General features: G+C 32.7%; 1 protein-coding gene and 1 long non-coding RNA gene across 2 annotated transcripts in view; one reads left to right on the forward strand and one right to left on the reverse strand.

Annotated features, from left to right (window-relative positions):
• LOC114331881 (SET domain-containing protein SmydA-8-like) overlaps positions 1-19918 on the reverse strand; it is a 164690-nt gene that overhangs the window by 34552 nt on the left and 110220 nt on the right. The window lies entirely within an intron of this gene.
• LOC126881778 (uncharacterized) lies at positions 10728-14067 on the forward strand. Its single transcript, XR_007696983.1, has 3 exons — positions 10728-11284; positions 12039-12335; positions 13088-14067. It is a non-coding gene; the product is annotated as an uncharacterized LOC126881778 (long non-coding RNA).

The raw sequence follows: 19918 nt of genomic DNA on the forward strand, positions 1-19918 counted from the left end.
TCAGTTAAATTTGTAGGAAAAGTTCGTAATTGACTTTTCTTTGGCAATTTTCGGCGCGAAGGAAGGTTTTCTGGCAAATTTAAATCGTCTGAATCTTCGCTTGAATCCGGAATATAATCTTCGTCAAGGACTGAGTCGTCTGAATTAAAATCTAATATATTAGGGCATAATGATGGTTTTGTATTATTATCAGGGTGAAAAGAATTATGTTGGATAGAATCAGGTGCATTATCAGAAGGAAAATCATCTGCTGGCATTTCTTCATTACAAAACATATCAGTGTTTTCTAATGATACGTTGTGAGAGGCTTTGTTTAGCATAGTAATTTCGTTTATCAAATTTCGGGATTGGTAAGATGTTAAACTATTTTGAATCTCACTAAATTTGTTAAAAACTGCCGACGTCATGGAATATGATCGAGCATACAAATTGTTTACAAATTATGTTTCCTGTTCGCATCTTAAAGTAATCCGAACTTGGTATTTTTGGCGTTACCATTCTAATATGAGTTGAGATCGCCGGGAAATTTTAGAACTGCCAAAAACGAAAAATTACATTTACTAGGAATAATAATAGGTATTATTGGAATAGGATTAGAAAACAAGTAAATATTTCTTAAACAACATAAACTGTCATACACACAAACACACTATCATGAAAACATAAAAAATATACAATCTTTCATCTTGTACAGTACAAGTAGTAATTAAGATTCCATTAACTTTTAAGCGCATTTGTTAAAAATTTTGGTAATAATAGCAAGGAGGAACTTACTAAGAAATTTTCTTAGCCATATTGATGATTTGGCGTGAAATATCCTGTTCACCAAAAGCGCGTGACGTACTTTCTCCGACCAACAATAGAATACTGACACTGACGATATACGATATGACATATGACCGCAGTGTAGGACAGGTGAGACGGTGAGTGGGAGGTCGCCTAGTGATGTTTTAGCGTAGTATTGTTACTTAAAGGTGTTTTAGTTATGGAACTTCTAGGATATTATTTATCGCAAAACACGCTAAGGGAGGTTAGCGATGTTTAAGTTTAACATCGTACAGCAATAATTTAAATGTTCCTTAGCTTTAATATCGTTAAGAAAGTTTATCGATATTTTAGTGTAGTAATTGTGTATAACGGGTTTTTAGTTAAGTATTGTTTCGCGATGTAGTGAAATAAACCTTGACTAAAAAAAAGTTAAAGTATGTTAACGGTCTTATAGTTGTATAACTTTGGGCAACGTGGTTTTAGCTAAGTATCTTAAATGAAAATTTAAACAAAATACTATCATTGAAGGCGGTTCCTGATGTTTTAGTTGAGTAATGTGGATAAACGTAGTTTAAGCTGTGTAAAGTTAAATTTTTGTTGTAGATAACGATGTTTTTGCTTATGCTATCTTTGAAACTACAAAACTTAGAAATACGAATCCAGGACAGATCGATAGAGAATTTTTTTTTATATAGTGTGGCATCTATAACTCAAAATCGGCCTATGGTGGCTTAGCGATGTTTTAGCTAACGGACGGCAGAATTAACAATATGTAATAATATTTTGATTTAAGCCTTTCGTTCCAATTTGACAGCTTACGCCACCTATACAGATAATTGATAAATGAGCGTAGTCGATAAAGGTATAAACTGTAATAATAGCCGGTATAATCACGAAACTTCTGTAGTTTCTGGTATCCTGATAGCATAGTTAAGGCGTTGAGGGCAATAGTGGTCCAAGTCCAAGAGACAATCGAGAGAGAACAGCTGAAACTGGATTTATTTGTTATATTTATATTTTATAGATATTTTATACAGGGTGTTAGTAAATAAGTATGAACAATTTTAAGGGCTAATTCTACATGAAAAATTAATACCAGTTTGCTCTATAAACATATATGTCCGCAAATGCTTAGTTTAGGAGATACGGGGTGTTGAATTTTTTATTTTAAACTGCCAATTTATTTATTGCTCTAAGACCAGTTGAGCTATGAAAATGAAATTTGGTGAGTTTTAGGAGGTAGTTATTACGAATTTTTTGACATTCAATTTAGAATTTTGTATTCATCATTGGCGCGCCTACGGACAATGGTCTGAATTTTTTAAAGAAAAAAATAGTACGCCACTGAGATATTTCGAATTAGAAATTATTTTTAAATTCCACGTCTAATTTATGATAAAAAACCTTTCTTGCCTTTTTTGATATGATTCACCGTTTTTATGCAGAAAAATAAAACATCTTGGGGCGTATTTTTCATTTCTTAATACATCATCAAGAACTATCCAATATAATAATACTAAACTAGAACAATAACAGAAAATATTACTAATAAGATTTCAACTAGGCGCAAAGCTGCAAGAAATGTTTAAAATGATCTCCTTTACAGATAACAGAAGAATTTTATATTCATCATTGGCGCGCGTACGGGTAATGGTCTGAATTTTTTGAAGAAAAAAATAGTACGCCACTGAGATATGTAACTAAAAATCATTTTTGAATTCCTCGTTCAATTTACGACAAAAAATCTTTCATTCCTATTTTTCATACGAGACGCCGTTTTTATACAAAAAAAAAACATCTTAACGCTTACCAAGTATTTGAGGTAGTTTCCATATTATGCATAGAAACTTAGTTCAAATACTTTGTAAACGTTAAGATGTTTAATTTTTTGCATAAAAACGGCGCCGCATATGAAAAAAGGTAATAAAGAATTTTTGTCGTCAATTGAACGAGGAATTCAAAAATTATTTTTAGTTTGACATATCTCAGTGGCGTACTATTTTTTTCTTAAAAAAATTCAGACCATTACCCGTACGCGCGCCAATGATGAATATAAATTTATTCTGTTACCTGTAAAGGAGATTATTTTAAACATTTCTTGCAGCTTTGCACCTAGTTGAAATCTAATTAGTAATATTTTCTGTTATTGTTCTAGTTTAGTATTATACCCCAGGCTGTGGGTGAAAAAACGTGATATAATTCAGGAATTTTTGAAACCTATCAGGTGTTGTAAAGGACAATGCCAGGAATAACTTATACTAAAATGTGACCAAAAATATTGTAAGCTTTTTTTTTAATTGCGATTTTCATTTGTTAAATTTGCAATTTTTAAAGATTTTTAATTTTGCAGCTTAGGATATTGATTTTAGAGAAAATCTTTTTGATAGAAACTTGTAGTAAATTAAAAAACCTACAATTTGAGCTATGGTAAGTTTAATTTCGTTTATTGGTTATTGCAAAACAGCCTGCGAAAGGTCCAAAATGGCCGTTTTTTACAATTGCGCTATTTATTGTACAAACAATTTTTTTTTATTTTTTAAAGCTTTAAAATGCAGATCTTTCAATTCCAAACATAAAAAAAGTAAAGCCGGATTAACGAATTTGTTGCTTAGATATTATAAATTGTTTATCCCAAGAGGTCAAATGTTGAAGGCTATAACTTTTTGAAAAAAAAATCGTAAGTAGAGAGTTGGTGAAACATCCAATCTCCTTCTAAAGAGTTATATTTTCATATTCTGATATAAATAAATGCGTAAAATATTTTTAAACCTCTAATTTTTGGGTTTGAAAATAAGGGGGCAAATTTCGTTGTAAACATTTAGAGCTGAAGCGGCCCTGTACATCCTATGAGTTTCTAACTTACAGATTATTGTTGCTGAACACGAAGCGAAGATTTATAAAAATATAAAAAAAATTTACAACCAACTGAAGCCGAGATAATTGTTTATTTTTCCTTAAATCGTAGTGCCTTTATTTATAACAATTAAGAAATTATTTTACAGTCATTGACTAAAGAAAGACTTATATTATCTTAAAATAAAAATTATTATAACTTAAATTACATTTAATTATTAAAAATTATTTTTAAAATCGGTGCTTTTGCGAGCGGCCGAATTTTGCAAATCGCCCTGCTCGCTTCAAATCCGCGCACACGGAAAATTTTTACTTAACTTGTATTAAATTTTGATCGAAAACAATTTAATAATATTACCATTATAATATACAGTATATTTACCACTGTACTTGTTTTTCTTGATAAACTTTTATATGTGAAATCTCATTTCTGAAGAAATAATATTACAAAAATGATATATTATATGAAATAAGTATATAACTATATTTTTAATTTTTTCATTGTTATATAAATATAATAATAATAATGTTACTTTTTATTATACAATATAAAACTTTTTCTTCTTGTAGTGACTATCCGTTTTGGATGTTAGCGACCATCATGGCAATTTGGCAAACCCCATTTGGAAACTGAGAACCAGGAAGGCGAAGGATTACCTTGCTAGAAAATTTACTTACGTCGTTCAACACAACAACTACAAATCTTTTTAGAGCAGCAGTACCGATTTAGTGTGCAAGTACAGATTGCCATGATGGTCGCCAACATCCAAAACGGATAGTCACTACAAGAAGAAAAAGTTTTATATTGTATAATAAGAAGTAACATTATTATTATTATATTTATATAACAATGAAAAAATTAAAAATATAGTTATATATTTCATATATTAGTATCATTTTTGTAATATTATTTCTTCAGAAATGAGATTTCACATATAAAAGTTTATCAAGAACAACAAATACAGTGGTAAATAGACTGTATATTATAATGGTAATATTATTAAATTATTTTCGGTCAAAATTTAATACAAGTTACGTAAAAATTTTCCGAGCGCGCGAATTTGAAGCGAGCCGGGCGATTTGCAAAATTCGGACGCTCGCAAAAGCACCGATTTTAAAAATAAATTTTAATAATTAAATGTAACTATACTTTATAATAATTTTTAATTTAAGATAATATAAGTCTTTCTTTAGTCACTGACCGTAAAGTAATTTCTTAATTGTTATAAATAAAGGCACTACGATTTAAGAAAAAAGAAACAATTATCTCGGCTTCAGTTGGTTGCAGAAAATTTTTATTTTTTTATAAATCTTCTTTTCGTCTTCAGCAACAATATTCGGTAAGTTAGAAACTCATAGGATGTACAGGGCCGCTTCAGCTCTAAATGTTTATAACAAAATTTGCCCCCTTATTTTCAAACCCAAAAATTAGAAGTTTAAAAATGTTTTACCCATTTATTTACATCAGAATATGAAAATATAACTCTTTAGAAGGAGATTGGATGTTTCACCAAGTCTCTACGATTTTTTTTTCAAAAAGTTATAGCCTTCGACATTTGACCTCTTGGGGTAAACAATTTATAATATCTAAGCAACAAATTCGTTAATCCGGCCTTACAATTTTGTTTTATGTTTGGAATTGAAAGATCTTCATTTTAAATCTTTAAAAAATAAAAAAAAAGATTTGTACAATAAATAACGCAATTGTAAAAAACGGCCATTTTGGACATTTCGCAGGCTGTTTTGTAATCACCAATAAACGAAATTAAACTTACCACAGCTCAAATTGTAGGTTTTTTAATTTATTACAACTTTCTATTAAAAAGTTTTTCCCTAGAATCAATATTCTAAGCTGCAAAATTAAAAATCTTTAAAAATTGCAAATTTAACAAATGAAAATCGCAATAACAAAAAAAGCTCTCAATATTTTTGGTCACATTTTAGTAGAAGTTATTCCTGGCATCGTCCTTTACAACACCTGATAGGTTTCAAAAATTTCTGAATTATATCCTGAAATCGACCTATTTTTCACCCACAGCCTGGAGTATTATTATATTGGATAGTTCTTGATGATGTATTAAGAAATGAAAAATACGCGCCAAGATGTTTTATTTTTCTGCATAAAAACGGTGCATCATATAAAAAAAGGCAAGAAAGGTTTTTTATCATGAAGACGTGGAATTTAAAAATAGTTTCTAATTCGAAATATCTCAGTGGCGTACTATTTTTTTCTTTAAAATAATTCAGACCATTGCCCGTAGGCGCGCTAATGATGAATACAAAATTCTTAATTGTATGTCATAAAATTCGTAATAACTACCTCCTAAAACTCACCAAACTTCATTTTCATAGCTCAACTGGTCTTAGAGAAATAAATAAATTGGCAGTTTGAAATAAAAATTTCAACACCCCGTATCTCCGAAACTAATCATTTGCGGACATATGTTTATCGAGCAAACTGGCATTAATTTTTCATGTAGAATTAGCCCTTAAAATTTTTCATACTTATTCACTAACACCCTGTATACTGGGACAATATTATTCTGAAGTTCTTTGTGGAATTTATTTTATGTAATTTATAGTAATTTACATAAGCCATAATTTAACTTAAAAAATGATTTTTGAGAGTAAACTGAATGTAAGACGTAATGTACTAAAAAAAAGTAAAAGTTGTACTTATATGTCGGCAGGGCCGTGCGGTACTATGATGCGGTGAGGCGGTCGCATCAGGCGGCATCACAAGGGGGCGGCATAATTAGTAAAATGAAAATATATCAAAATATTAATATGGATAACAAAGGGTGTGCAAAATAGAATATTTGAAAAATATCCGATGGAGTGTGTCACTCGAGTTTAAAGAGTAACCATATGCGACTTTGCAAACTTAGTTTTAAAAGTGAAAGCGTCTTCTTCTACAGAAACAACAATCTTTTTTTTTGTATTATACAAGAACTTTACACTTTTTTTCTGGTTCCACAAAGTGTTGTTAAGTTCTGAAAAACCATGTTTTTCAACTAACTCTAAAACCGTTAAGCGATACTAGATGGTCAAGTCGAATAGATGCCTTGAAACCTTCAAGATTTCAATTTTGTGAAATATATGATTCGAAATAATAGAAGAAGTCAACAAAGATTCAGAAACCAAGGTCAAAGCACGAGGATTAGCAAAAAATATTAAAAATTATAAATTTATATGAGGTAAAGTTCTTGGTCAAGATATTTTATTTCATATAAATTCAGTCTCGAAGATGTTACAACATGTAACTATAAATATAAGCTCCGAATTTCCAGCGGAAAAAACGTCAATTTGATTACGAAAAATCTATGGATGAGCTGTTAACAGAAGAAAATAAAAAAAAACAACTTTCTCGTTGGAAATTTACCGCGCTGAGCAGATGGAACGTGAATTATAAATTGTAAAATTCCCTCATCTTCCTTAGTCTCAGCATCCGTTATGGCTTGTAAATTGTAGAAGCCTCGGAGGTGTTACCAGAGAAGGTTCCCATTGTTTTCAGTCTGGTAGGATGTAGAATAACATTTTTGGATGTTGTTTTATGTGCTATTCGATTGAAAACTTAGTTTTTTTATAGCAGTTGCCGCTAGGGCATCCCTGCCATTTCGTTCGTTGCAATCCGTGACTGCACTCCGGGGTTTGTCCTAGTTGGGTAAGAGAGGGCAGCATATATGCCTCCTGATGAGAGACTAATAAGTTTCGAAACCGGTAGAGGTACTTGCTGCACTCTCTGATTGAACTGGAATAATGATGCGGCTGTAGTTTAGTGTTGCAACGAAATTGAAAATGGTTATTCATTTTTGATTTACATGTTTAATCCGATTGGAGTACGAAGGGAACCATTCTCGTTGGAACTTTACCGCGCTGAGCAGATGGGACGTGAATTATAAAATGTAAAATTCCCTCATCTTCCTTAGTCATAGCATCCGTTCTAGCTTGCAAATTGTAGAAACCTCGGAGGTGTTACCAGAGAAGGTTCCCATTGTTTTCAGTCTGGTAGGATGTAGAATAACATTTTTGGATGTTGTTTTATGTGCTATTAGATTGAAGACGGTCCAGTTAGCTGACCCGTTGTCCTAGGTGAGCGACGAAAAACGACGCGACGCGATGCGATGCGTTGCGATGCGATGCGACCAGTAATTCACGCGACGTGTGGCTTATGTAGCGTCGCATCGCGTCGCTTTCCATCACTCAAACCAGGACAAACGTGACGATGTCAATTATTCATTCCTATTATTAAGTGTGGGGAAGTATGCGGCAGTGTTACTAGAAAATTCATATTTTAAATACTTAGCTAAAAAATTCCATAAACGAAAAAGAAAAACAACAAATGTCATATATTTAGAACGAGTAAATTTGGAGAGTTTAATCATTTATATCCGAAATTAATGAAATAATCTATGTTGGTTTAAAGAGTATGGTGGGTTATTCACTTTCGATTATATCATTGCAGCTGTTAAACTCAGTATTAATAACTGAGCTATCAATAACTATCAATATAAGTAATTTTCAAAAACCAAATTCTATTGAGGAGAGGCTGTTACTGACTTTAAGGTATGTTAATGAAAATACACTGGTACTATATAGTTATTATTACTTTTTATTTATTTAATAAACTATTGCGTAGCATAATTTGAATTGAAAAAAGCAATGGGGCGTCACACTGTGTCGTGTCTCGTCGCGATCAAATCAAGTTCGCACTTCGTCGCGTCTTGTCGTAGACTGATTAACCCGAAAACGTAGGCCATGGGCCATGCACAAATACAACCATTACTTGATATTTTAGCGTCGCGTCTCGTCGTGTCGCGTTGTCGCGTTTGTCGTTCACCTAGGACAACGGGTGAGGCGCAGTCGATCGACAAGTTTAGTGGATTGTCGAATTGCGATCGCTGGTTCGAGCCTCAGCCAGGTCATGAAATTCATAAAAGGCCAACGCCGTAGCACGTAGTATAAAACTCAATAGAGTCTACAGTCTACGGCTTGGTCTGGAGGGCGCGCGAATTTTCCCCAACACGACTCTACACTCTACCTTATCGGCAGAGTTTACGAGAAGTGTACGGTAAATTGAAGCTGTAATTACAAAGAAACAAATATATATGTCTTTGTACTCACTTTATCACGCTTAACGAATTACGGGATCTGGATTTCAATGCATATTTTTTTTTATTCTCGTATTAAAGTTACGCGTGAAGTTAGTCTTATTGATGACAGTTGAGGAAACGTCCGTGACCCCCGACGTTGATAGTTAAATATAAACAAATCGGTAAGTAAAAATATATTCGCCGCTTGGGTCTTTACTTCGTTCGTTGGTCTTTTCCAAAATGTTTTACTTCGCTATTCAGTTAATTCTTCTTTTTCATACAGGTCCTCTTTCCTTTTTATTTTACTTTTCCTTTTTATTTTTCATTTTAATTTTTTCTTAAAAATTCAAAATTTTAATCTGCTGCATTTAACTTTCTAGCCACTCTAATATCTAACTTTACAACTTTATTCTTATTTTATTATTTTTAACTTTTAATTATTTTCCAAATACAGTTTGCGTCTTGTGCATCCGGCTGACAAACTTCTTTTGAATCTTTTGTTCATTTACATATTTTATCAACTTCGTTTTAATTTAACAATTCAAATAATTTCATTTTCTTTTCTATGCATAGTGTTATAATATTTCCTATATTTTTGACTATAACTAACACATTTTCACATTCCGTCAATTATTTATATTTTTCACCTAACAATCTTATATCAGTTACCTCAATTTTTACCAATTTTTTCAAATAGTTAATTTCATACAGAATCAATATCATACTAGACTTATACAACCAACATTACAGTTAACAAATTTACATTTCTATACACACTAAACAACTTCTGTATCACTTCAACGTTTTAACTTTCACCCCCAAGGCTATATACAAAAATTTTAACTTTCATCAACCAATAATTCAATCTTACATTTTGTTTTCATTACCATATTATGACAATAATTTCGATCAAATTTAATTTTATAGTCAAGTTTATAGTAATGGTTGTAATATTTTAAAAAATAGTAAATTTAAATTCTAATATTACAAATTAAAATTCCAACACAGTCTTAAACTTAAATTTCCGTAACCACATTGGATCTTGACCTTGGTTAATACCTTAAAAATTCCCTTTCCTGGATGTCAATGTTACTGACATTTGAAGTATTTCAACTTCCTTCTAAATCATTGACAGACTAAACTTAGTTCAATGTAGACCTATTCATAATAAAAAAATCTCTTAATTAATGGAGTCTTAATCATGTACCTAGTACTAATCCGTTGGCATCCAATGTAAGCCAAATTGTTTAACAAATTTCACCATGTAGTTAGAACATACATCTTGACCAGTGTTTGGAATTGTGGCTATTTAGCAAGGACAGAGAGTAAGTAATCGTAACCACACTTTTCAATTTTTTAACATTCAAAATTTCACCCTTTTTCAATTTTACTAAGTGAGATTACTTACTTTTAGGTTCACTGATGATGGACTGATAAGTCCGAAAACGTTTTGAACGTAATCCGTTTGGATTTTTAAAATTTTTTTCAGAATTTTTATTAAATATACCAACTACACTAGGGAGTTTTACTTCATGTTAATTTTATTTAAAAATATGTATTTTGCTGTAATATTTTCAGAATACATTTAGGAAAGGTGTATTTATAATCTAAAAGATACAATTACTTTCTATTTTGAGAAGTTTTAGCAAAAACTTCATCTAAAAGTATGTTGCTTAGAATCAACGTTGACGCTAAGTGGTAATTGTAAAAACATAAATTTTCTTTTCAGAAATATGGATATTCCTCCTCTTACGCTTACGTGTTATGAAAAAAAAGAGCTACGTAGTTCCTGTTATAGCAGATGTATCAGATAGATAAAGTATATCCGATGATGAAAGACATCCGAAAGTAAGCATTTTGATAAGTGTTTTGTTGCAGATTCGGGAGATGAATATTATGAAATGCAAATAGGTAGAACTAAAAATATACGTAGTTGGCAATAGAAAGATCTGGTAATGAGCACGAAGAAATAGATTTGGAAGAGCCACAACCCAAGAAAATGAAAATCTTATATATAAAAATCTATTGCTGTGCGTTAGTCTCGCTAAAACTCGAGAATGTGTGGACCGATTTGGCTAATTTTGATGTTGAATTATTTGTGGAAGTTCAGGGAAGGTTTATACGGTTTTATATTGTCATTTTATTAGCCACCAAAATTTTTACAGCTATATGTATAAAATGCTCTTTTTACAGTGTTTGTTGCCATACTCCTCCGAAACGACTTGACCGATTTTTATGAAAGTTTGCAAGTGTACTCGACCGGACCGGGAGTGGGTCGTTATCTATATTTCATACCCGTGCGTCTTAAGGGGGCTTGCCACCCTTATATTTATGCCTATTTTTTCAGACAAACTCTTTTTTTTTAATTGCATATGATGTGGAACGTAAAGATACATACAACCCTAAATTTTCACTTTTCTATCACTAACCGTTATTTTTTAATGGCCATTTAAATATTTTACATCTATATAAACAAAAGAAAGTCGTTATAGTTACCAACACATAACTCGAGAACGACTGAATAGATTTTTATGAAATTTTCCACGTGTATTTGACCGGACCGAGAATAGGTTGTTATGTATTTTTCATATCCGTACGTCGTAACGGGGGCTGCCCCCCTAAAATATTTTTTTATTTTTTTGATCAAACTGTTTTTTCTTAATTTTATGTGATGTGGAAGGCAAAGGTAAATACAACCCTAAATTTTCACTTTTCTATCTTCGACCGTTATTTTTTAATAGCCATCTAAAGTTTTGCATCTTATATATAAAAATCTATTGCTGTGCGTTTGTCTCGCTAAAACTCAAGAATGTGTGGACCGATTTGGCTAATTTTGATGTTGAATTATTTGTGGAAGTTCAGGGAAGGTTTATACGGTTTTATATTGTCATTTTAGTAGCCACCAAAATTTTTACAGCTATATGTATAAAATGCTCTTTTTACAGTGTTTGTTGCCATACTCCTCCGAAACGACTTGACCGATTTTTATGAAAGTTTGCAAGTGTACTCGACCGGACCGTGAGTAGGTCGTTGTCTATATTTCATACCCGTGCGTCTTAAGAGGGCTTGCCACCCTTATATTTATTTCTATTTTTTCAGACAAACTCTTTTTTTTTTTAATTGCATATGATGTGGAACGTAAAGATACATAAAACCCTAAATTTTCACTTTTCTATCACTAACCGTTATTTTTTAACGGCCATTTAAATATTTTACATCTATATAAACAAAAGAAAGTCGTGACAGTTACCAACACATAACTCGAGAACGACTGAATAGATTTTTATGCAATTTTCCACGTGTATTTGACCGGACCGAGAATAGGTTGTTATGTATTTTTCATATCCGTACGTTGTAACGGGGGCTGCCCCCCTAAAATATTTTTTTATTGTTTTGATCAAACTGTTTTTTCTTAATTTTATGTGATGTGGAAGGCAAAGGTAAATACAACCCTAAATTTTCACTTTTCTATCTTCGACCGTTATTTTTTAATAGCCATCTAAAGTTTTGCATCTTATATATAAAAATCTATTGCTGTGCGTTAGTCTCGCTAAAACTCGAGAATGTGTGGACCGATTTGGCTAATTTTGATGTTGAATTATTTGTGGAAGTTCAGGGAAGGTTTATACGGTTTTATATTGTCATTTTAGTAGCCACCAAAATTTTTACAGCTATATGTATAAAATGCTCTTTTTGCATTGTTTGTTGCCATACTCCTCCGAAACTACTTGACCGATTTTTATGAAAGTTTGCAAGTGTACTCGACCGGACCGGGAGTGGGTCGTTATCTATATTTCATACCCGTGCGTCTTAAGGGGGCTTGCCACCCTTATATTTATTTCTATTTTTTCAGACAAACTCTTTTTTTTTAATTGCATATGATGTGGAACGTAAAGATACATAAAACCCTAAATTTTCACTTTTCTATCACTAACCGTTATTTTTTAATGGCCATTTAAATATTTTACATCTATATAAACAAAAGAAGGTCGTGACAGTTACCAACACATAACTCGAGAACGACTGAATAGATTTTTATGAAATTTTCCGCATGTATTTGACCGGACCGAGAATAGGTTGTTATGTATTTTTCATATCCGTACGTCGTAACGGGGGCTGCCCCCCTAAAATATTTTTTTATTTTTTTGATCAAACTGTTTTTTCTTAATTTTATGTGATGTGGAAGGCAAAGGTAAATACAACCCTAAATTTTCACTTTTCTATCTTCGACCGTTATTTTTTAATAGCCATCTAAAGTTTTGCATCTTATATATAAAAATCTATTGCTGTGCGTTAGTCTCTCTAAAACTCAAGAATGTGTGGACCGATTTGGCTAATTTTGATGTTGAATTATTTGTGGATGTTCAGGGAAGGTTTATACGGTTTTATATTGTCATTTTATTAGCCACCAAAATTTTTACAGCTATATGTATAAAATGCTCTTTTTACAGTGTTTGTTGCCATACTCCTCCGAAACGACTTGACCGATTTTTATGAAAGTTTGCAAGTGTACTCGACCGGACCGGGAGTAGGTTTAGGTCTATATTTTATACCTCTACGTCATAAGAGGGTTGCGTGTGACGTCATAACTCTCGCAATAAGGACGTGAAAAATACGAAATTAATTCGGTGTACTCCTTGCTGAACTCCGAACAGAACCTTACTAAATTTTTTTTCTAGCTCAATGGGTGTCCAAAACACAATATCTTAAGCCTTAGAAATATTCTGAGGACAGAAGAAGAACGAGCAACAAATTTCATCGAAGAAAAGTGCAACTGTTTAACTTTTGGACTTAATTTGGGCAAAATATGAGTTTCTTAATTTTTCGAAACTTTCAAAAAATATCTCTACCGAACTTTTCTGACGAACGGCAAGCAGAAGAAAAGTTCTGAGCACACGAAAAGAACAAGCAGCAAATTATAAAATTTTATTTAATTTTAATTAATTTTGTTTCATTTTATTAAATTTTAATTATTTTTATTAGATTCTATTATTTTTTTTAATTTTATTATTTTTTTAAATTTATTTATTATTTTTATTTAAGTTTATTCAGTTTTATTTATTTTTATTAACTTTTATTCAATTTTATGAAATTTTGTTTCATTTTATTTAATGATATTTAATTTTAATTTAATTTTATTTTTCAACACCTATATAGTTGGACAACCCCGAACCCAATTATAAATACAGGGTTGTTTTGAATGTAAATAAAATAAAGCTGTTATATTCTTTATAAGAAAAACAAATTTAAGATTGCAACTATTGCACTGCAAACTTTTTCTAACTAAATTTTATTACTTCAAATATTATGTGTAATTCATTAAAAATAATAATAAAAACTCATTCACATCGAGCATTTTTTGTGTTTATTAATTACGAATTCCTTTTGTTTATTTTAAGTTTATTGTTTACAAAAGTTTGTTCTTATCTATTGAGGCAGTACGAAGTCTGCCGGGTCAGCTAGTACCTTATAAATATTATACCAATACCTTAAAAAATTTAAAATGGACATATGTAGCTGAATTTTTTTTCCAAACAGGTAAAACAAAAAAGAAGGGCGGCCTTCAGTGAACGAAACGGCCGAAAAAATTGTAACGAAAAATCGACCACATGACATCACTAGAACGACAACGTAGGACACTGGCTTATCTATGGACCAAAACGACGATGCGGATTTTACACATTGTAAGCCCTAAAAGATTACTTTTTTTAGTGGTGATCTCTCGTTTGCACACTACAAAAATTTTAAGCTCAAATTCTTAGTGTTGCCTTGGAGCAACGTTCTCATCAAACCACTAATGGACAATGTTTTTTTTTTCCCTGGAAGCCGTCTGTTGTGAACCGGTTGTACTGCAGCCACTTGGCTTATTGTACATCTTCCATTGTTTATGAAACCCATTCCAGAATTCTGGAACCCTGTACCAGCTTGTACAGGTCTAGTGGGTGGGTGCCATATAAATTTGGAGTCATTTCGATGTCTCCGAAAAGTGTTTGCCGCCTCCGATCCAATGCCTCACAGTCACGCAAGATATGGTTGACTGTTTCAGGTTCTCTGTTACAGAGTCTGCAGCTCAAGTCTCCATGAAACAGCCCCATTGTATGTAGGTGACCCTTAACTGGCGCATGTCCAGTGAGGAAACCTGTCATGACTCTGAGCTGATTCCTGCTTCTTTTCAGCAGTAACTCAGCTCTACTAGCACATGTCCGTCCGATATACATCTTGCCATGTGCTTGACCGGGTACACTCTCCCAGTGTGAGTTGTGTTGGCTTCGGATCCAGGCTTTTTTTCGTTCGCGGACGGTGCTTTTTGGCACTCCCACGGCCGGCTCTGGACCCAGGTATTTTGTAGCTGATGCTCTCTTGGCAAGTGCATCAGCTCTTTCATTGCCGTATATGCCCCGATGACCTGGAACCCATACCAGTATAACACTGTTATGTTGTGCCAGTCTATCAAGTTCTTGTCGACATTCCCACACCAGCCTAGAGTTCACCTTAGGGCTTATAAGAGCCCCAATGGCTGCTTGGCTATCTGTGCATATGTTAACCCGCTGCAGTTCGAATGCCCTCAGGTTGTTTTCTCTTGCACACTGCAATATTGCAAAAATCTCTGCCTGAAATACGGAGGTACATTCCCCCAGTGGAATAGAAATGTTGAAATTTCCACCACTATAGAATATTCCTGCGCCCGAACCGTCTGCAGTTTTAGACCCGTCCGTATACCAGGTGCAACCCTGCAGTCTGTGTCGAGAGTTTCCTCTGTCCCATTCGTCTCATGGGCAAATGTCCACTTGAAAAGGTACTTCAGGCATATATCTTGATGTCATATGGTCAGAAATCATCATCCATTCGGCATCATTAATTTCATTCGTTATTTTACTATGTCCTGATTTAACTGGTACGTTGCTCAGGTTTTCTCGCAGTCTATAATAGCCCATTCTCGCCTCACCTCTTATTGTTATATGTAAAGGAGGGAGATCCAGTAGTGCCTCCATAGCTGCCGTAGGTGTGCCCCTCATAGCCCCCGTGATCCCGAGACAAGCAAGTCTTTGCACCTTGCTTAATTTGATGATGGCACTTTTTTGCTGCACTTTTGGCCACCATACCACTGATGCATATGTAATTGTGGGTTTTACCACCATGTTATAAGTCCAATATACCATGTCTGGCCTCAAACCCCACATTTTTCCATGAGTACGTCTGGCTACCATTAACGTAGATACCGCTCTCTTCGTTATTCTTTCTATCTGCTGATTCCAAGTAAGTCTTGAGTCTAATATTATCCCGAGATACTTTACTTCACTCACCGGATTTAAATGTACACCATTTAGACTTAGAGGACCCAATTCCTCTGAATTCCTTCTTTTAGTAAATTTAATGATTTTGGACTTTAGAGGACTGATGTTAAGCCCTACATTTGAAGTCCATTCTGTAACTACGGTCAGAGCCTGTTGCATTCGATCTCTGGCTGTACCATTAAATTTTCCGTGGGCTAAGATGACTAGGTCATCCGCATAGCCCAGGACGTGATGCCTATCGTTGTCGAGTCTAGCTATCAGGCCATCCATGACCAGATTCCACAATAGAGGAGATAATGGACAATGTTACTTGAGGGCAACATTTTCAAATTCCACTTTTTATACAAAAACGCTGTACGGAAGGGCCGCCCGAGAACTTTATCGTACCGATCTATTATCGTTATCGTACTAGATACTGGCATTCTATAAAAATAACACAGTTACTCGTTATTTTGATATTTTAGAGACACCTTGTATACTTGAAAATATTTTATGGTTCAACGCATCATTAATTCCTGCATTTGAGAAAATGTTCGATGCCATATTTCGGGGACATACTATAGATTATTGCATAAATCAATAGAATATTAGTCATACTTTCATTTCAAATTAGTTCATTTTTCAGAGAAATTAATATTTACATTTTCATTCTATTTCTATTACGCCAGTCAATGCGCGAGGGTAAGAACAATATATTACCTCCGAATTCTATCCTACTGCATCGATTTTAATGAAATTTTGGGAGTAGCCCAATCTCCTACTTCAAAGTCTATCCTATATACATATACTATGGCGCTTTTATCATGGGGGCCGTTCCCACCCCTTCTCGGGAGTGGAACATTTTATTTTCGAATTATATGAGAAAAAGGAAGATTTTTAAGAAATTTTAAAAATGCGCTCTATAATTTGATCTTATTTTTTTTTAAACCTTTCATTTTAAACCCGTCCGACTTTTTGAAAGTAGAAAAAACATTATATTAACAGGTATTGCAGAAGAAAAACGATGCATTTAAATTCTGGTGGATGAGGGGTTAAATATGTGTACTTATTATGTATGTACGTATTTTTCCTTAAAGTACATTACTCATATATTTTTTTGCACCATATCTCGCTTAGTTTGAATGTAACTGACATTTAACGGTTCTTGTTTTAAAGGCCTTTTCAAACACTACAAAAGGCGTTGGTAGCATTATACACCTAAAACCTACCGTTCCTCTGTTATTTCAAGTTGAATACACCAATTTGAGCATACACCAAAAAACAAACTCTTTTCACCTACCATATCTCTTTTTGTATTATAAATAGAAGATTTACGAAGCAACGAATCTCTTTGTTATTTATAATCTAAAACATGTTTTATATAGTATTTTTAGTTCGATGTATAGTTTTGAAGGTATTCACAAAAAAACACGTCCGAAAAGGTGTCATTTTTCAATGAATATGGCCAGTTTACAACTACGTATCACTCAAAAAGTATTGAGTTCTCAAAAAAAAAACTATAGACCAGTTTTTGCTTAGAAATAGGTTCTCTAGCCATTTCCGTGGTTATTTTGACCAACAAATTTTCCACCCCCTTGAAGGGGTGGGAACCGCCCCAAGATAAAAAGCGCCATAGTATATAGGGTGAGGCAGATAACTGGCCTATTAGAAATATCTCGAGAACTGAAGGCAACAGAATCATGAAAATTGGATTAAAGGGATTTTGAGGGATGATCTATTAAATGAAAATATTTTCATCTCTTTGCAACTTCCGGTTATACCGAAAGTTGCTTTTAACTTAGTTTTTTTTAATGGGATACCCTGTATATTTTTACATTTTTGGATTCTCCTCAATATCTTCTTTCTTAAAATATGAGATTTTGTAATATTATACAGGGTATTTTAAAAGATATTTACGTTTTTTTATTAATTTCGTAGCAATATTCACACCCTGTAGAATTGTAATAGTTTGCCATTAAAAACTCTGCTTACGTTCAAGTGATTTTTAATATAGTCTATTATTGTTAAGAATCATTAGTATAGCTAATTTTGAAATTTTAGTATACAGGGTTGGTCGAAACTCAAAATGAATATTTTCTGAGTTTTCTTAAATAGAACACCCTGTACTTTAGTATTGTAATGAAATGATATTTCATAGTACTTTTTTATTTTATAACTATTCCCTATACCTAACTGCATTAATTTGTGAGTTTTTGGTGATTCAAGCTAAACATTAATTGCAACAAAAAATACGTGAAATTTTATTAGGTTGGCCGTGAAAATATTCAATCACAAATAATTTTTCAGAAATAAATATATATTAATCCAGACTGATCCTTAAAATTACCAATAATGGTTTAGCTATCAAAATACCTACGTAGTTAAAATTGTTTTTGCGACTAACAATTCAGCACAAATTAAAGCAGTTAGGTATAGGGAATGCTTAAGAAATAAAAAAGTACCATAAAATATCATTTCATTACAATACTAAAATACAGGGTGTTCCATTTAAGAAAACTCAGAAAATACTCATTCCGAGTTTCGACCAACCCTGCATACTAAAATTAAAAATTTATCTATACTAATGATTCTTGACAATAATAGACTATATTAAAAATCACTTGAACGTAAGCAGAGTTTTAATGTCAAACTATTACAATTCTACAGGGTGTGAATACTGCTACGAAATTAATAAAAAAACGTAATTATCTTTTAAAATACCCTGTATAACATTACAAATCCTCATATTTTAAGAATCCAAAAATGTAAAAATATACAGAGTGTCCCATTTAAAAAAACGAAGTTATATAACCGGAAAGGTATAACCGGAAGTTGAAAAGAGATGAAAATATTTTCATTTAATAGACCATCCTTCAAAACCCCTGTATTCCAATTTTTATGATTCTGTTACCTTTAGTTCTCGAGATATTTCCAATAGGCCAGTTATCTGCCTCACCCTGTATAGGGTAGATTTTGTTTCTTGTGCTATTACCTACTTACTGTGAAAATATCAAGTAAATCGATGTAGTAGGATGGAATTCGGAGCCAAATACCCTCATTGACTGCCCCGTAATAATTAATAAAGTTCTGCTATGATCGCGTGAGAGAGGACACATAGAAGATTATAGCAAAATTTCTATTTACTGTAACTTTTCGAGTTTTTGAGCCACAGCAACGAGTTTTATGTCATTGAAAAGGTAATTTTGCATTATTTCAAAATGTGTAAAAACATACAGGGCGGATTTAAAAAATTAGGATTTTTTTTTCATTTCCGGTTCAACCGGAAGCCAAATTTTGGGTAAAATCTATTGTAATAATAGATAATAAAGTACCATATACGCCTACCAAATTTCAAATTTTAGTTTTTATTACAGAGGAAGTTACGGGCACTCGAATATTTTTTTATACAAAATTCATAACCCCCCTCCTATGGGAATCTAAAAAAATCTAACTAATGTCATTCGATTTACCGATAGGCTATCAAAAATGTATCAAAAAATAAATAAATTCCTTGGAGCCATTTTTGAGAAAATCTAGTTCAAAGTTATGTCAATTTTTCACCCCTTAAATATAGGCAACCCATAACTTTTTATGAAAAACGATAATATTTTTCTTATAGCCCCATCTTTAGCCTATATAACGACTTTTTCAAATTAAACTTATCTTAAACAATTTTTTAGATGGGTAAGGAAATGTATCGGGTGGGCGGTCGGCGATGTTGGCCGCTATTTTGAATTTACAAATGTCAAATTTCAAAATTTCTATTTAACTATCGATGAGCTGACTTTGAGTTAAACTTCATTCGTTTCGGTCAAAATTTGCAAAAGTGGTTCCCAAATAACCCCCCTATTTCGGCCCCCTTTGAGAGTTATTTTTTAAAAGCTTAGTTTCTCGACAAAATTCTCTTAAACTTACACCGAATTTCATCGA

The sequence above is a fragment of the Diabrotica virgifera genome, chromosome 1 (genome assembly GCF_917563875.1).
Source record: "Diabrotica virgifera virgifera chromosome 1, PGI_DIABVI_V3a".
NCBI lineage: Eukaryota > Metazoa > Arthropoda > Insecta > Coleoptera > Chrysomelidae > Diabrotica > Diabrotica virgifera.